General features: G+C 48.5%; 10 non-coding genes across 10 annotated transcripts; all 10 read right to left on the bottom strand.

Moving 5' to 3' along the window:
- Nucleotides 1-744: 744 nt before the first annotated feature.
- LOC142477199 (U1 spliceosomal RNA) lies at nt 745-912 on the bottom strand. Its single transcript, XR_012792234.1, has one exon. It is a non-coding gene; the product is annotated as a U1 spliceosomal RNA (small nuclear RNA).
- A 1,294-nt stretch (nt 913-2,206) lies between these two features.
- LOC142477198 (U1 spliceosomal RNA) lies at nt 2,207-2,374 on the bottom strand. Its single transcript, XR_012792233.1, has one exon. It is a non-coding gene; the product is annotated as a U1 spliceosomal RNA (small nuclear RNA).
- Nucleotides 2,375-3,668: 1,294 nt separating this feature from the next.
- LOC142477197 (U1 spliceosomal RNA) lies at nt 3,669-3,836 on the bottom strand. The gene has a single exon (XR_012792232.1). It is a non-coding gene; the product is annotated as a U1 spliceosomal RNA (small nuclear RNA).
- A 1,312-nt stretch (nt 3,837-5,148) lies between these two features.
- Nucleotides 5,149-5,316, bottom strand: LOC142477196 (U1 spliceosomal RNA). The gene has a single exon (XR_012792231.1). It is a non-coding gene; the product is annotated as a U1 spliceosomal RNA (small nuclear RNA).
- Nucleotides 5,317-6,594: 1,278 nt separating this feature from the next.
- On the bottom strand, nt 6,595-6,762 carry LOC142477195 (U1 spliceosomal RNA). The gene has a single exon (XR_012792230.1). It is a non-coding gene; the product is annotated as a U1 spliceosomal RNA (small nuclear RNA).
- A 1,299-nt stretch (nt 6,763-8,061) lies between these two features.
- On the bottom strand, nt 8,062-8,229 carry LOC142477194 (U1 spliceosomal RNA). The gene has a single exon (XR_012792229.1). It is a non-coding gene; the product is annotated as a U1 spliceosomal RNA (small nuclear RNA).
- A 1,286-nt stretch (nt 8,230-9,515) lies between these two features.
- Nucleotides 9,516-9,683, bottom strand: LOC142477191 (U1 spliceosomal RNA). Its single transcript, XR_012792227.1, has one exon. It is a non-coding gene; the product is annotated as a U1 spliceosomal RNA (small nuclear RNA).
- A 1,316-nt stretch (nt 9,684-10,999) lies between these two features.
- Nucleotides 11,000-11,167, bottom strand: LOC142477190 (U1 spliceosomal RNA). The gene has a single exon (XR_012792226.1). It is a non-coding gene; the product is annotated as a U1 spliceosomal RNA (small nuclear RNA).
- A 1,266-nt stretch (nt 11,168-12,433) lies between these two features.
- LOC142477189 (U1 spliceosomal RNA) lies at nt 12,434-12,601 on the bottom strand. Its single transcript, XR_012792225.1, has one exon. It is a non-coding gene; the product is annotated as a U1 spliceosomal RNA (small nuclear RNA).
- A 1,332-nt stretch (nt 12,602-13,933) lies between these two features.
- Nucleotides 13,934-14,101, bottom strand: LOC142477188 (U1 spliceosomal RNA). Its single transcript, XR_012792224.1, has one exon. It is a non-coding gene; the product is annotated as a U1 spliceosomal RNA (small nuclear RNA).
- Nucleotides 14,102-14,288: the final 187 nt, after the last annotated feature.

The following is a 14,288-nucleotide window of genomic DNA, read 5'->3' as shown; positions in this document are numbered from 1 at the left end:
TTCTGACCTCCACTGACACCTGCTGCTGCTGCTGCTGCTGCTGCATAAAAAGGGAGAGGTGCCCTGTCCTGCTGGCAAACGTGACACTTTGGCCCTTACCAGCATGGCTGTTTACCTGGCATTTGCATAAATATAGAAGCAAGCTAACACTGTCTGCTGCTCCATGGATAGAGATAGATAGATAGATAGATAGATAGATAGATAGATAGATAGATAGATAGAGATTGTTTTTTGCACAGCTCAGCAGATAGTCTGCAATCTGTTGCTTTTAAATGCTGCTCTTTGTTACTTTGGAGCCTAGAAACTCTAGAACGTACTGTACACTCCCTTTGTGATATCATCACAGGGGGTTGTCTGGCTACAGAGACCCAGACATACCATGTAGAACTAGGGTGGGGAGGGGGTGAAATAAAAACCCCATATCATATCCTGCAAGCAAGGACCGTCCATTTTTTCAAATCCAGATTTGATTGTAAATGTGCTGTTTTTTTCATAAATATATATATACAGTACACAGTATTTGTTTCCCTATTTCCCAATCCACCTGTGAACTTATTCCTAAACGTCTGTGCAGGTACATCATTGTCATTTGTCCCTGTTTGAGATGTTGCTAGCTGGCTATTTATTGTACATGGTGCTCCTTTTTGCCAGCAGTTATTGACCATGCCCAAAGCCCAAGCAGTGGGAATAGCAGCAGCTTGTCTGAACAAACACCTGTTTCTGTTTTTTGTAACCATCCAAAAACAGGGGAGAGCGCGCACGCAGTCCCCCACTACCAGAAATTGTGCAGTCGAGTTTCCCGCATGTGGGGAAATCGCAGAGGTCAGCTAGCTCCAAGTGCAATGAGCTAGCCTCGCCCTGGGAGAGCCACCTGCTGGAGCATGGCTTAAAACTCCCCTGCCAGGTAAGTATGAGTTGCAATGGCGCGCTGGGGGCAACTAGCCCTGTCCCAGGACAACTGTCACCCTTGTGGAGAGAGCAGCTTGGTCATTGGTGCAGCAAGCAACACAGTACCTGAGGCCTAGTATCTGAGCCGCTGCAGCCAGCACCTGCAGCAAGGAGCAGCCTAGGCCATTCCATGCAAACATTTGTGCTGCAGCAGCAGCAGCAGCAGCAGCAGCAGCAGCAGCAGCAATGAATATTTGTCAAACAACATAGATCCAAGACACCCCGTCCTCCTCCCCCCCCCCCCCAGAAGCGAAGCAAAGCAAAGCAAAGCAAAGCAAAGCAAAGCAAAGCAAAGCAAAGCAAAGCAAAGCAAAGCAAAGCAAAGCAAAGCCAAACCAAACCCTCCCCCCCATCCAACAAGCACCCAGAGCAGCCAAGCTTCGCCGTAAGGTACTTCTTCTTAGTTTTAAAAGAAAGAAGCAATCACTTTGAACACCGCTCAGCTCTGTCATTTCAGCTGCCGGAGAGACAGGGGGACACCATATTTCTGGGGTGGCTTTCTACATCTCCCCTACCTGCTGGCACTCTCTTTTTCTGACCTCCACTGACACCTGCTGCTGCTGCTGCTGCATAAAAAGGGAGAGGTGCCCTGTCCTGCTGGCAAACGTGACACTTTGGCCCTTACCAGCATGGCTGTTTACCTGGCATTTGCATAAATATAGAAGCAAGCTAACACTGTCTGCTGCTCCATGGATAGAGATAGATAGATAGATAGATAGATAGATAGATAGATAGAGATTGTTTTTTGCACAGCTCAGCAGATAGTCTGCAATCTGTTGCTTTTAAATGCTGCTCTTTGTTACTTTGGAGCCTAGAAACTCTAGAACGTACTGTACACTCCCTTTGTGATATCATCACAGGGGGTTGTCTGGCTACAGAGACCCAGACATACCATGTAGAACTAGGGTGGGGAGGGGGTGAAATAAAAACCCCATATCATATCCTGCAAGCAAGGACCGTCCATTTTTTCAAATCCAGATTTGATTGTAAATGTGCTGTTTTTTTCATAAATATATATATACAGTACACAGTATTTGTTTCCCTATTTCCCAATCCACCTGTGAACTTATTCCTAAACGTCTGTGCAGGTACATCATTGTCATTTGTCCCTGTTTGAGATGTTGCTAGCTGGCTATTTATTGTACATGGTGCTCCTTTTTGCCAGCAGTTATTGACCATGCCCAAAGCCCAAGCAGTGGGAATAGCAGCAGCTTGTCTGAACAAACACCTGTTTCTGTTTTTTGTAACCATCCAAAAACAGGGGAGAGCGCGCACGCAGTCCCCCACTACCAGAAATTGTGCAGTCGAGTTTCCCGCATGTGGGGAAATCGCAGAGGTCAGCTAGCTCCAAGTGCAATGAGCTAGCCTCGCCCTGGGAGAGCCACCTGCTGGAGCATGGCTTAAAACTCCCCTGCCAGGTAAGTATGAGTTGCAATGGCGCGCTGGGGGCAACTAGCCCTGTCCCAGGACAACTGTCACCCTTGTGGAGAGAGCAGCTTGGTCATTGGTGCAGCAAGCAACACAGTACCTGAGGCCTAGTATCTGAGCCGCTGCAGCCAGCACCTGCAGCAAGGAGCAGCCTAGGCCATTCCATGCAAACATTTGTGCTGCAGCAGCAGCAGCAGCAGCAGCAGCAGCAGCAGCAGCAATGAATATTTGTCAAACAACATAGATCCAAGACACCCCGTCCTCCTCCCCCCCCCCCCCAGAAGCGAAGCAAAGCAAAGCAAAGCAAAGCAAAGCAAAGCAAAGCAAAGCAAAGCAAAGCAAAGCAAAGCAAAGCAAAGCAAAGCCAAACCAAACCCTCCCCCCCATCCAACAAGCACCCAGAGCAGCCAAGCTTCGCCGTAAGGTACTTCTTCTTAGTTTTAAAAGAAAGAAGCAATCACTTTGAACACCGCTCAGCTCTGTCATTTCAGCTGCCGGAGAGACAGGGGGACACCATATTTCTGGGGTGGCTTTCTACATCTCCCCTACCTGCTGGCACTCTCTTTTTCTGACCTCCACTGACACCTGCTGCTGCTGCTGCTGCATAAAAAGGGAGAGGTGCCCTGTCCTGCTGGCAAACGTGACACTTTGGCCCTTACCAGCATGGCTGTTTACCTGGCATTTGCATAAATATAGAAGCAAGCTAACACTGTCTGCTGCTCCATGGATAGAGATAGATAGATAGATAGATAGATAGATAGATAGATAGAGATTGTTTTTTGCACAGCTCAGCAGATAGTCTGCAATCTGTTGCTTTTAAATGCTGCTCTTTGTTACTTTGGAGCCTAGAAACTCTAGAACGTACTGTACACTCCCTTTGTGATATCATCACAGGGGGTTGTCTGGCTACAGAGACCCAGACATACCATGTAGAACTAGGGTGGGGAGGGGGTGAAATAAAAACCCCATATCATATCCTGCAAGCAAGGACCGTCCATTTTTTCAAATCCAGATTTGATTGTAAATGTGCTGTTTTTTTCATAAATATATATATACAGTACACAGTATTTGTTTCCCTATTTCCCAATCCACCTGTGAACTTATTCCTAAACGTCTGTGCAGGTACATCATTGTCATTTGTCCCTGTTTGAGATGTTGCTAGCTGGCTATTTATTGTACATGGTGCTCCTTTTTGCCAGCAGTTATTGACCATGCCCAAAGCCCAAGCAGTGGGAATAGCAGCAGCTTGTCTGAACAAACACCTGTTTCTGTTTTTTGTAACCATCCAAAAACAGGGGAGAGCGCGCACGCAGTCCCCCACTACCAGAAATTGTGCAGTCGAGTTTCCCGCATGTGGGGAAATCGCAGAGGTCAGCTAGCTCCAAGTGCAATGAGCTAGCCTCGCCCTGGGAGAGCCACCTGCTGGAGCATGGCTTAAAACTCCCCTGCCAGGTAAGTATGAGTTGCAATGGCGCGCTGGGGGCAACTAGCCCTGTCCCAGGACAACTGTCACCCTTGTGGAGAGAGCAGCTTGGTCATTGGTGCAGCAAGCAACACAGTACCTGAGGCCTAGTATCTGAGCCGCTGCAGCCAGCACCTGCAGCAAGGAGCAGCCTAGGCCATTCCATGCAAACATTTGTGCTGCAGCAGCAGCAGCAGCAGCAGCAGCAGCAGCAGCAGCAATGAATATTTGTCAAACAACATAGATCCAAGACACCCCGTCCTCCTCCCCCCCCCCCCCAGAAGCGAAGCAAAGCAAAGCAAAGCAAAGCAAAGCAAAGCAAAGCAAAGCAAAGCAAAGCAAAGCAAAGCAAAGCAAAGCCAAACCAAACCCTCCCCCCCATCCAACAAGCACCCAGAGCAGCCAAGCTTCGCCGTAAGGTACTTCTTCTTAGTTTTAAAAGAAAGAAGCAATCACTTTGAACACCGCTCAGCTCTGTCATTTCAGCTGCCGGAGAGACAGGGGGACACCATATTTCTGGGGTGGCTTTCTACATCTCCCCTACCTGCTGGCACTCTCTTTTTCTGACCTCCACTGACACCTGCTGCTGCTGCTGCTGCTGCTGCTGCTGCTGCATAAAAAGGGAGAGGTGCCCTGTCCTGCTGGCAAACGTGACACTTTGGCCCTTACCAGCATGGCTGTTTACCTGGCATTTGCATAAATATAGAAGCAAGCTAACACTGTCTGCTGCTCCATGGATAGAGATAGATAGATAGATAGATAGATAGATAGATAGATAGATAGATAGAGATTGTTTTTTGCACAGCTCAGCAGATAGTCTGCAATCTGTTGCTTTTAAATGCTGCTCTTTGTTACTTTGGAGCCTAGAAACTCTAGAACGTACTGTACACTCCCTTTGTGATATCATCACAGGGGGTTGTCTGGCTACAGAGACCCAGACATACCATGTAGAACTAGGGTGGGGAGGGGGTGAAATAAAAACCCCATATCATATCCTGCAAGCAAGGACCGTCCATTTTTTCAAATCCAGATTTGATTGTAAATGTGCTGTTTTTTTCATAAATATATATATACAGTACACAGTATTTGTTTCCCTATTTCCCAATCCACCTGTGAACTTATTCCTAAACGTCTGTGCAGGTACATCATTGTCATTTGTCCCTGTTTGAGATGTTGCTAGCTGGCTATTTATTGTACATGGTGCTCCTTTTTGCCAGCAGTTATTGACCATGCCCAAAGCCCAAGCAGTGGGAATAGCAGCAGCTTGTCTGAACAAACACCTGTTTCTGTTTTTTGTAACCATCCAAAAACAGGGGAGAGCGCGCACGCAGTCCCCCACTACCAGAAATTGTGCAGTCGAGTTTCCCGCATGTGGGGAAATCGCAGAGGTCAGCTAGCTCCAAGTGCAATGAGCTAGCCTCGCCCTGGGAGAGCCACCTGCTGGAGCATGGCTTAAAACTCCCCTGCCAGGTAAGTATGAGTTGCAATGGCGCGCTGGGGGCAACTAGCCCTGTCCCAGGACAACTGTCACCCTTGTGGAGAGAGCAGCTTGGTCATTGGTGCAGCAAGCAACACAGTACCTGAGGCCTAGTATCTGAGCCGCTGCAGCCAGCACCTGCAGCAAGGAGCAGCCTAGGCCATTCCATGCAAACATTTGTGCAGCAGCAGCAGCAGCAGCAGCAGCAGCAGCAGCAGCAGCAGCAGCAGCAGCAGCAGCAATGAATATTTGTCAAACAACATAGATCCAAGACACCCCGTCCTCCTCCCCCCCCCCCCAGAAGCGAAGCAAAGCAAAGCAAAGCAAAGCAAAGCAAAGCCAAACCAAACCCTCCCCCCCATCCAACAAGCACCCAGAGCAGCCAAGCTTCGCCGTAAGGTACTTCTTCTTAGTTTTAAAAGAAAGAAGCAATCACTTTGAACACCGCTCAGCTCTGTCATTTCAGCTGCCGGAGAGACAGGGGGACACCATATTTCTGGGGTGGCTTTCTACATCTCCCCTACCTGCTGGCACTCTCTTTTTCTGACCTCCACTGACACCTGCTGCTGCTGCTGCTGCATAAAAAGGGAGAGGTGCCCTGTCCTGCTGGCAAACGTGACACTTTGGCCCTTACCAGCATGGCTGTTTACCTGGCATTTGCATAAATATAGAAGCAAGCTAACACTGTCTGCTGCTCCATGGATAGAGATAGATAGATAGATAGATAGATAGATAGATAGATAGATAGATAGATAGAGATTGTTTTTTGCACAGCTCAGCAGATAGTCTGCAATCTGTTGCTTTTAAATGCTGCTCTTTGTTACTTTGGAGCCTAGAAACTCTAGAACGTACTGTACACTCCCTTTGTGATATCATCACAGGGGGTTGTCTGGCTACAGAGACCCAGACATACCATGTAGAACTAGGGTGGGGAGGGGGTGAAATAAAAACCCCATATCATATCCTGCAAGCAAGGACCGTCCATTTTTTCAAATCCAGATTTGATTGTAAATGTGCTGTTTTTTTCATAAATATATATATACAGTACACAGTATTTGTTTCCCTATTTCCCAATCCACCTGTGAACTTATTCCTAAACGTCTGTGCAGGTACATCATTGTCATTTGTCCCTGTTTGAGATGTTGCTAGCTGGCTATTTATTGTACATGGTGCTCCTTTTTGCCAGCAGTTATTGACCATGCCCAAAGCCCAAGCAGTGGGAATAGCAGCAGCTTGTCTGAACAAACACCTGTTTCTGTTTTTTGTAACCATCCAAAAACAGGGGAGAGCGCGCACGCAGTCCCCCACTACCAGAAATTGTGCAGTCGAGTTTCCCGCATGTGGGGAAATCGCAGAGGTCAGCTAGCTCCAAGTGCAATGAGCTAGCCTCGCCCTGGGAGAGCCACCTGCTGGAGCATGGCTTAAAACTCCCCTGCCAGGTAAGTATGAGTTGCAATGGCGCGCTGGGGGCAACTAGCCCTGTCCCAGGACAACTGTCACCCTTGTGGAGAGAGCAGCTTGGTCATTGGTGCAGCAAGCAACACAGTACCTGAGGCCTAGTATCTGAGCCGCTGCAGCCAGCACCTGCAGCAAGGAGCAGCCTAGGCCATTCCATGCAAACATTTGTGCTGCAGCAGCAGCAGCAGCAGCAGCAGCAGCAGCAGCAGCAATGAATATTTGTCAAACAACATAGATCCAAGACACCCCGTCCTCCTCCCCCCCCCCCCCAGAAGCGAAGCAAAGCAAAGCAAAGCAAAGCAAAGCAAAGCAAAGCAAAGCAAAGCAAAGCAAAGCAAAGCCAAACCAAACCCTCCCCCCCATCCAACAAGCACCCAGAGCAGCCAAGCTTCGCCGTAAGGTACTTCTTCTTAGTTTTAAAAGAAAGAAGCAATCACTTTGAACACCGCTCAGCTCTGTCATTTCAGCTGCCGGAGAGACAGGGGGACACCATATTTCTGGGGTGGCTTTCTACATCTCCCCTACCTGCTGGCACTCTCTTTTTCTGACCTCCACTGACACCTGCTGCTGCTGCTGCTGCTGCTGCTGCTGCATAAAAAGGGAGAGGTGCCCTGTCCTGCTGGCAAACGTGACACTTTGGCCCTTACCAGCATGGCTGTTTACCTGGCATTTGCATAAATATAGAAGCAAGCTAACACTGTCTGCTGCTCCATGGATAGAGATAGATAGATAGATAGATAGATAGATAGATAGATAGATAGATAGAGATTGTTTTTTGCACAGCTCAGCAGATAGTCTGCAATCTGTTGCTTTTAAATGCTGCTCTTTGTTACTTTGGAGCCTAGAAACTCTAGAACGTACTGTACACTCCCTTTGTGATATCATCACAGGGGGTTGTCTGGCTACAGAGACCCAGACATACCATGTAGAACTAGGGTGGGGAGGGGGTGAAATAAAAACCCCATATCATATCCTGCAAGCAAGGACCGTCCATTTTTTCAAATCCAGATTTGATTGTAAATGTGCTGTTTTTTTCATAAATATATATATACAGTACACAGTATTTGTTTCCCTATTTCCCAATCCACCTGTGAACTTATTCCTAAACGTCTGTGCAGGTACATCATTGTCATTTGTCCCTGTTTGAGATGTTGCTAGCTGGCTATTTATTGTACATGGTGCTCCTTTTTGCCAGCAGTTATTGACCATGCCCAAAGCCCAAGCAGTGGGAATAGCAGCAGCTTGTCTGAACAAACACCTGTTTCTGTTTTTTGTAACCATCCAAAAACAGGGGAGAGCGCGCACGCAGTCCCCCACTACCAGAAATTGTGCAGTCGAGTTTCCCGCATGTGGGGAAATCGCAGAGGTCAGCTAGCTCCAAGTGCAATGAGCTAGCCTCGCCCTGGGAGAGCCACCTGCTGGAGCATGGCTTAAAACTCCCCTGCCAGGTAAGTATGAGTTGCAATGGCGCGCTGGGGGCAACTAGCCCTGTCCCAGGACAACTGTCACCCTTGTGGAGAGAGCAGCTTGGTCATTGGTGCAGCAAGCAACACAGTACCTGAGGCCTAGTATCTGAGCCGCTGCAGCCAGCACCTGCAGCAAGGAGCAGCCTAGGCCATTCCATGCAAACATTTGTGCAGCAGCAGCAGCAGCAGCAGCAGCAGCAGCAGCAGCAGCAGCAGCAGCAGCAGCAGCAGCAGCAGCAATGAATATTTGTCAAACAACATAGATCCAAGACACCCCGTCCTCCTCCCCCCCCCCCCAGAAGCGAAGCAAAGCAAAGCAAAGCAAAGCAAAGCAAAGCAAAGCCAAACCAAACCCTCCCCCCCATCCAACAAGCACCCAGAGCAGCCAAGCTTCGCCGTAAGGTACTTCTTCTTAGTTTTAAAAGAAAGAAGCAATCACTTTGAACACCGCTCAGCTCTGTCATTTCAGCTGCCGGAGAGACAGGGGGACACCATATTTCTGGGGTGGCTTTCTACATCTCCCCTACCTGCTGGCACTCTCTTTTTCTGACCTCCACTGACACCTGCTGCTGCTGCTGCTGCTGCTGCATAAAAAGGGAGAGGTGCCCTGTCCTGCTGGCAAACGTGACACTTTGGCCCTTACCAGCATGGCTGTTTACCTGGCATTTGCATAAATATAGAAGCAAGCTAACACTGTCTGCTGCTCCATGGATAGAGATAGATAGATAGATAGATAGATAGATAGATAGATAGAGATTGTTTTTTGCACAGCTCAGCAGATAGTCTGCAATCTGTTGCTTTTAAATGCTGCTCTTTGTTACTTTGGAGCCTAGAAACTCTAGAACGTACTGTACACTCCCTTTGTGATATCATCACAGGGGGTTGTCTGGCTACAGAGACCCAGACATACCATGTAGAACTAGGGTGGGGAGGGGGTGAAATAAAAACCCCATATCATATCCTGCAAGCAAGGACCGTCCATTTTTTCAAATCCAGATTTGATTGTAAATGTGCTGTTTTTTTCATAAATATATATATACAGTACACAGTATTTGTTTCCCTATTTCCCAATCCACCTGTGAACTTATTCCTAAACGTCTGTGCAGGTACATCATTGTCATTTGTCCCTGTTTGAGATGTTGCTAGCTGGCTATTTATTGTACATGGTGCTCCTTTTTGCCAGCAGTTATTGACCATGCCCAAAGCCCAAGCAGTGGGAATAGCAGCAGCTTGTCTGAACAAACACCTGTTTCTGTTTTTTGTAACCATCCAAAAACAGGGGAGAGCGCGCACGCAGTCCCCCACTACCAGAAATTGTGCAGTCGAGTTTCCCGCATGTGGGGAAATCGCAGAGGTCAGCTAGCTCCAAGTGCAATGAGCTAGCCTCGCCCTGGGAGAGCCACCTGCTGGAGCATGGCTTAAAACTCCCCTGCCAGGTAAGTATGAGTTGCAATGGCGCGCTGGGGGCAACTAGCCCTGTCCCAGGACAACTGTCACCCTTGTGGAGAGAGCAGCTTGGTCATTGGTGCAGCAAGCAACACAGTACCTGAGGCCTAGTATCTGAGCCGCTGCAGCCAGCACCTGCAGCAAGGAGCAGCCTAGGCCATTCCATGCAAACATTTGTGCTGCAGCAGCAGCAGCAGCAGCAGCAGCAGCAGCAGCAGCAATGAATATTTGTCAAACAACATAGATCCAAGACACCCCGTCCTCCTCCCCCCCCCCCCCAGAAGCGAAGCAAAGCAAAGCAAAGCAAAGCAAAGCAAAGCAAAGCAAAGCAAAGCAAAGCAAAGCAAAGCAAAGCAAAGCAAAGCCAAACCAAACCCTCCCCCCCATCCAACAAGCACCCAGAGCAGCCAAGCTTCGCCGTAAGGTACTTCTTCTTAGTTTTAAAAGAAAGAAGCAATCACTTTGAACACCGCTCAGCTCTGTCATTTCAGCTGCCGGAGAGACAGGGGGACACCATATTTCTGGGGTGGCTTTCTACATCTCCCCTACCTGCTGGCACTCTCTTTTTCTGACCTCCACTGACACCTGCTGCTGCTGCTGCTGCTGCTGCATAAAAAGGGAGAGGTGCCCTGTCCTGCTGGCAAACGTGACACTTTGGCCCTTACCAGCATGGCTGTTTACCTGGCATTTGCATAAATATAGAAGCAAGCTAACACTGTCTGCTGCTCCATGGATAGAGATAGATAGATAGATAGATAGATAGATAGATAGATAGATAGATAGATAGATAGAGATTGTTTTTTGCACAGCTCAGCAGATAGTCTGCAATCTGTTGCTTTTAAATGCTGCTCTTTGTTACTTTGGAGCCTAGAAACTCTAGAACGTACTGTACACTCCCTTTGTGATATCATCACAGGGGGTTGTCTGGCTACAGAGACCCAGACATACCATGTAGAACTAGGGTGGGGAGGGGGTGAAATAAAAACCCCATATCATATCCTGCAAGCAAGGACCGTCCATTTTTTCAAATCCAGATTTGATTGTAAATGTGCTGTTTTTTTCATAAATATATATATACAGTACACAGTATTTGTTTCCCTATTTCCCAATCCACCTGTGAACTTATTCCTAAACGTCTGTGCAGGTACATCATTGTCATTTGTCCCTGTTTGAGATGTTGCTAGCTGGCTATTTATTGTACATGGTGCTCCTTTTTGCCAGCAGTTATTGACCATGCCCAAAGCCCAAGCAGTGGGAATAGCAGCAGCTTGTCTGAACAAACACCTGTTTCTGTTTTTTGTAACCATCCAAAAACAGGGGAGAGCGCGCACGCAGTCCCCCACTACCAGAAATTGTGCAGTCGAGTTTCCCGCATGTGGGGAAATCGCAGAGGTCAGCTAGCTCCAAGTGCAATGAGCTAGCCTCGCCCTGGGAGAGCCACCTGCTGGAGCATGGCTTAAAACTCCCCTGCCAGGTAAGTATGAGTTGCAATGGCGCGCTGGGGGCAACTAGCCCTGTCCCAGGACAACTGTCACCCTTGTGGAGAGAGCAGCTTGGTCATTGGTGCAGCAAGCAACACAGTACCTGAGGCCTAGTATCTGAGCCGCTGCAGCCAGCACCTGCAGCAAGGAGCAGCCTAGGCCATTCCATGCAAACATTTGTGCAGCAGCAGCAGCAGCAGCAGCAGCAGCAGCAGCAGCAGCAGCAGCAGCAGCAGCAGCAATGAATATTTGTCAAACAACATAGATCCAAGACACCCCGTCCTCCTCCCCCCCCCCCCAGAAGCGAAGCAAAGCAAAGCAAAGCAAAGCAAAGCAAAGCCAAACCAAACCCTCCCCCCCATCCAACAAGCACCCAGAGCAGCCAAGCTTCGCCGTAAGGTACTTCTTCTTAGTTTTAAAAGAAAGAAGCAATCACTTTGAACACCGCTCAGCTCTGTCATTTCAGCTGCCGGAGAGACAGGGGGACACCATATTTCTGGGGTGGCTTTCTACATCTCCCCTACCTGCTGGCACTCTCTTTTTCTGACCTCCACTGACACCTGCTGCTGCTGCTGCTGCATAAAAAGGGAGAGGTGCCCTGTCCTGCTGGCAAACGTGACACTTTGGCCCTTACCAGCATGGCTGTTTACCTGGCATTTGCATAAATATAGAAGCAAGCTAACACTGTCTGCTGCTCCATGGATAGAGATAGATAGATAGATAGATAGATAGATAGATAGATAGAGATTGTTTTTTGCACAGCTCAGCAGATAGTCTGCAATCTGTTGCTTTTAAATGCTGCTCTTTGTTACTTTGGAGCCTAGAAACTCTAGAACGTACTGTACACTCCCTTTGTGATATCATCACAGGGGGTTGTCTGGCTACAGAGACCCAGACATACCATGTAGAACTAGGGTGGGGAGGGGGTGAAATAAAAACCCCATATCATATCCTGCAAGCAAGGACCGTCCATTTTTTCAAATCCAGATTTGATTGTAAATGTGCTGTTTTTTTCATAAATATATATATACAGTACACAGTATTTGTTTCCCTATTTCCCAATCCACCTGTGAACTTATTCCTAAACGTCTGTGCAGGTACATCATTGTCATTTGTCCCTGTTTGAGATGTTGCTAGCTGGCTATTTATTGTACATGGTGCTCCTTTTTGCCAGCAGTTATTGACCATGCCCAAAGCCCAAGCAGTGGGAATAGCAGCAGCTTGTCTGAACAAACACCTGTTTCTGTTTTTTGTAACCATCCAAAAACAGGGGAGAGCGCGCACGCAGTCCCCCACTACCAGAAATTGTGCAGTCGAGTTTCCCGCATGTGGGGAAATCGCAGAGGTCAGCTAGCTCCAAGTGCAATGAGCTAGCCTCGCCCTGGGAGAGCCACCTGCTGGAGCATGGCTTAAAACTCCCCTGCCAGGTAAGTATGAGTTGCAATGGCGCGCTGGGGGCAACTAGCCCTGTCCCAGGACAACTGTCACCCTTGTGGAGAGAGCAGCTTGGTCATTGGTGCAGCAAGCAACACAGTACCTGAGGCCTAGTATCTGAGCCGCTGCAGCCAGCACCTGCAGCAAGGAGCAGCCTAGGCCATTCCATGCAAACATTTGTGCTGCAGCAGCAGCAGCAGCAGCAGCAGCAGCAGCAGCAGCAATGAATATTTGTCAAACAACATAGATCCAAGACACCCCGTCCTCCTCCCCCCCCCCCCCAGAAGCGAAGCAAAGCAAAGCAAAGCAAAGCAAAGCAAAGCAAAGCAAAGCAAAGCAAAGCAAAGCCAAACCAAACCAAACCCTCCCCCCCATCCAACAAGCACCCAGAGCAGCCAAGCTTCGCCGTAAGGTACTTCTTCTTAGTTTTAAAAGAAAGAAGCAATCACTTTGAACACCGCTCAGCTCTGTCATTTCAGCTGCCGGAGAGACAGGGGGACACCATATTTCTGGGGTGGCTTTCTACATCTCCCCTACCTGCTGGCACTCTCTTTTTCTGACCTCCACTGACACCTGCTGCTGCTGCTGCTGCTGCTGCTGCTGCATAAAAAGGGAGAGGTGCCCACCTGCTGCTGCTGCTGCTGCATAAAAAGGGAGAGGTGCCCTGTCCTGCTGGCAAACGTGACACTTTGGCCCTTACCAGCATGGCTGTTTACCTGGCATTTGCATAAATATAGAAGCAAGCTAACACTGTCTGCTGCTCCATGGATAGAGATAGATAGATAGATAGATAGATAGATAGATAGATAGAGATTGTTTTTTGCACAGCTCAGCAGATAGTCTGCAATCTGTTGCTTTTAAATGCTGCTCTTTGTTACTTTGGAGCCTAGAAACTCTAGAACGTACTGTACACTCCCTTTGTGATATCATCACAGGGGGTTGTCTGGCTACAGAGACCCAGACATACCATGTAGAACTAGGGTGGGGAGGGGGTGAAATAAAAACCCCATATCATATCCTGCAAGCAAGGACCGTCCATTTTTTCAAATCCAGATTTGATTGTAAATGTGCTGTTTTTTTCATAAATATATATATACAGTACACAGTATTTGTTTCCCTATTTCCCAATCCACCTGTGAACTTATTCCTAAACGTCTGTGCAGGTACATCATTGTCATTTGTCCCTGTTTGAGATGTTGCTAGCTGGCTATTTATTGTACATGGTGCTCCTTTTTGCCAGCAGTTATTGACCATGCCCAAAGCCCAAGCAGTGGGAATAGCAGCAGCTTGTCTGAACAAACACCTGTTTCTGTTTTTTGTAACCATCCAAAAACAGGGGAGAGCGCGCACGCAGTCCCCCACTACCAGAAATTGTGCAGTCGAGTTTCCCGCATGTGGGGAAATCGCAGAGGTCAGCTAGCTCCAAGTGCAATGAGCTAGCCTCGCCCTGGGAGAGCCACCTGCTGGAGCATGGCTTAAAACTCCCCTGCCAGGTAAGTATGAGTTGCAATGGCGCGCTGGGGGCAACTAGCCCTGTCCCAGGACAACTGTCACCCTTGTGGAGAGAGCAGCTTGGTCATTGGTGCAGCAAGCAACACAGTACCTGAGGCCTAGTATCTGAGCCGCTGCAGCCAGCACCTGCAGCAAGGAGCAGCCTAGGCCATTCCATGCAAACATTTGTGCAGCAG

The sequence above is a fragment of the Ascaphus truei genome, unplaced genomic scaffold, assembly GCF_040206685.1.
Source record: "Ascaphus truei isolate aAscTru1 unplaced genomic scaffold, aAscTru1.hap1 HAP1_SCAFFOLD_2049, whole genome shotgun sequence".
Lineage (NCBI taxonomy): Eukaryota > Metazoa > Chordata > Amphibia > Anura > Ascaphidae > Ascaphus > Ascaphus truei.
The sequence above is the reverse complement of the archived record's forward strand: the minus strand, read 5'-3'. Positions and strand labels throughout refer to the sequence as shown.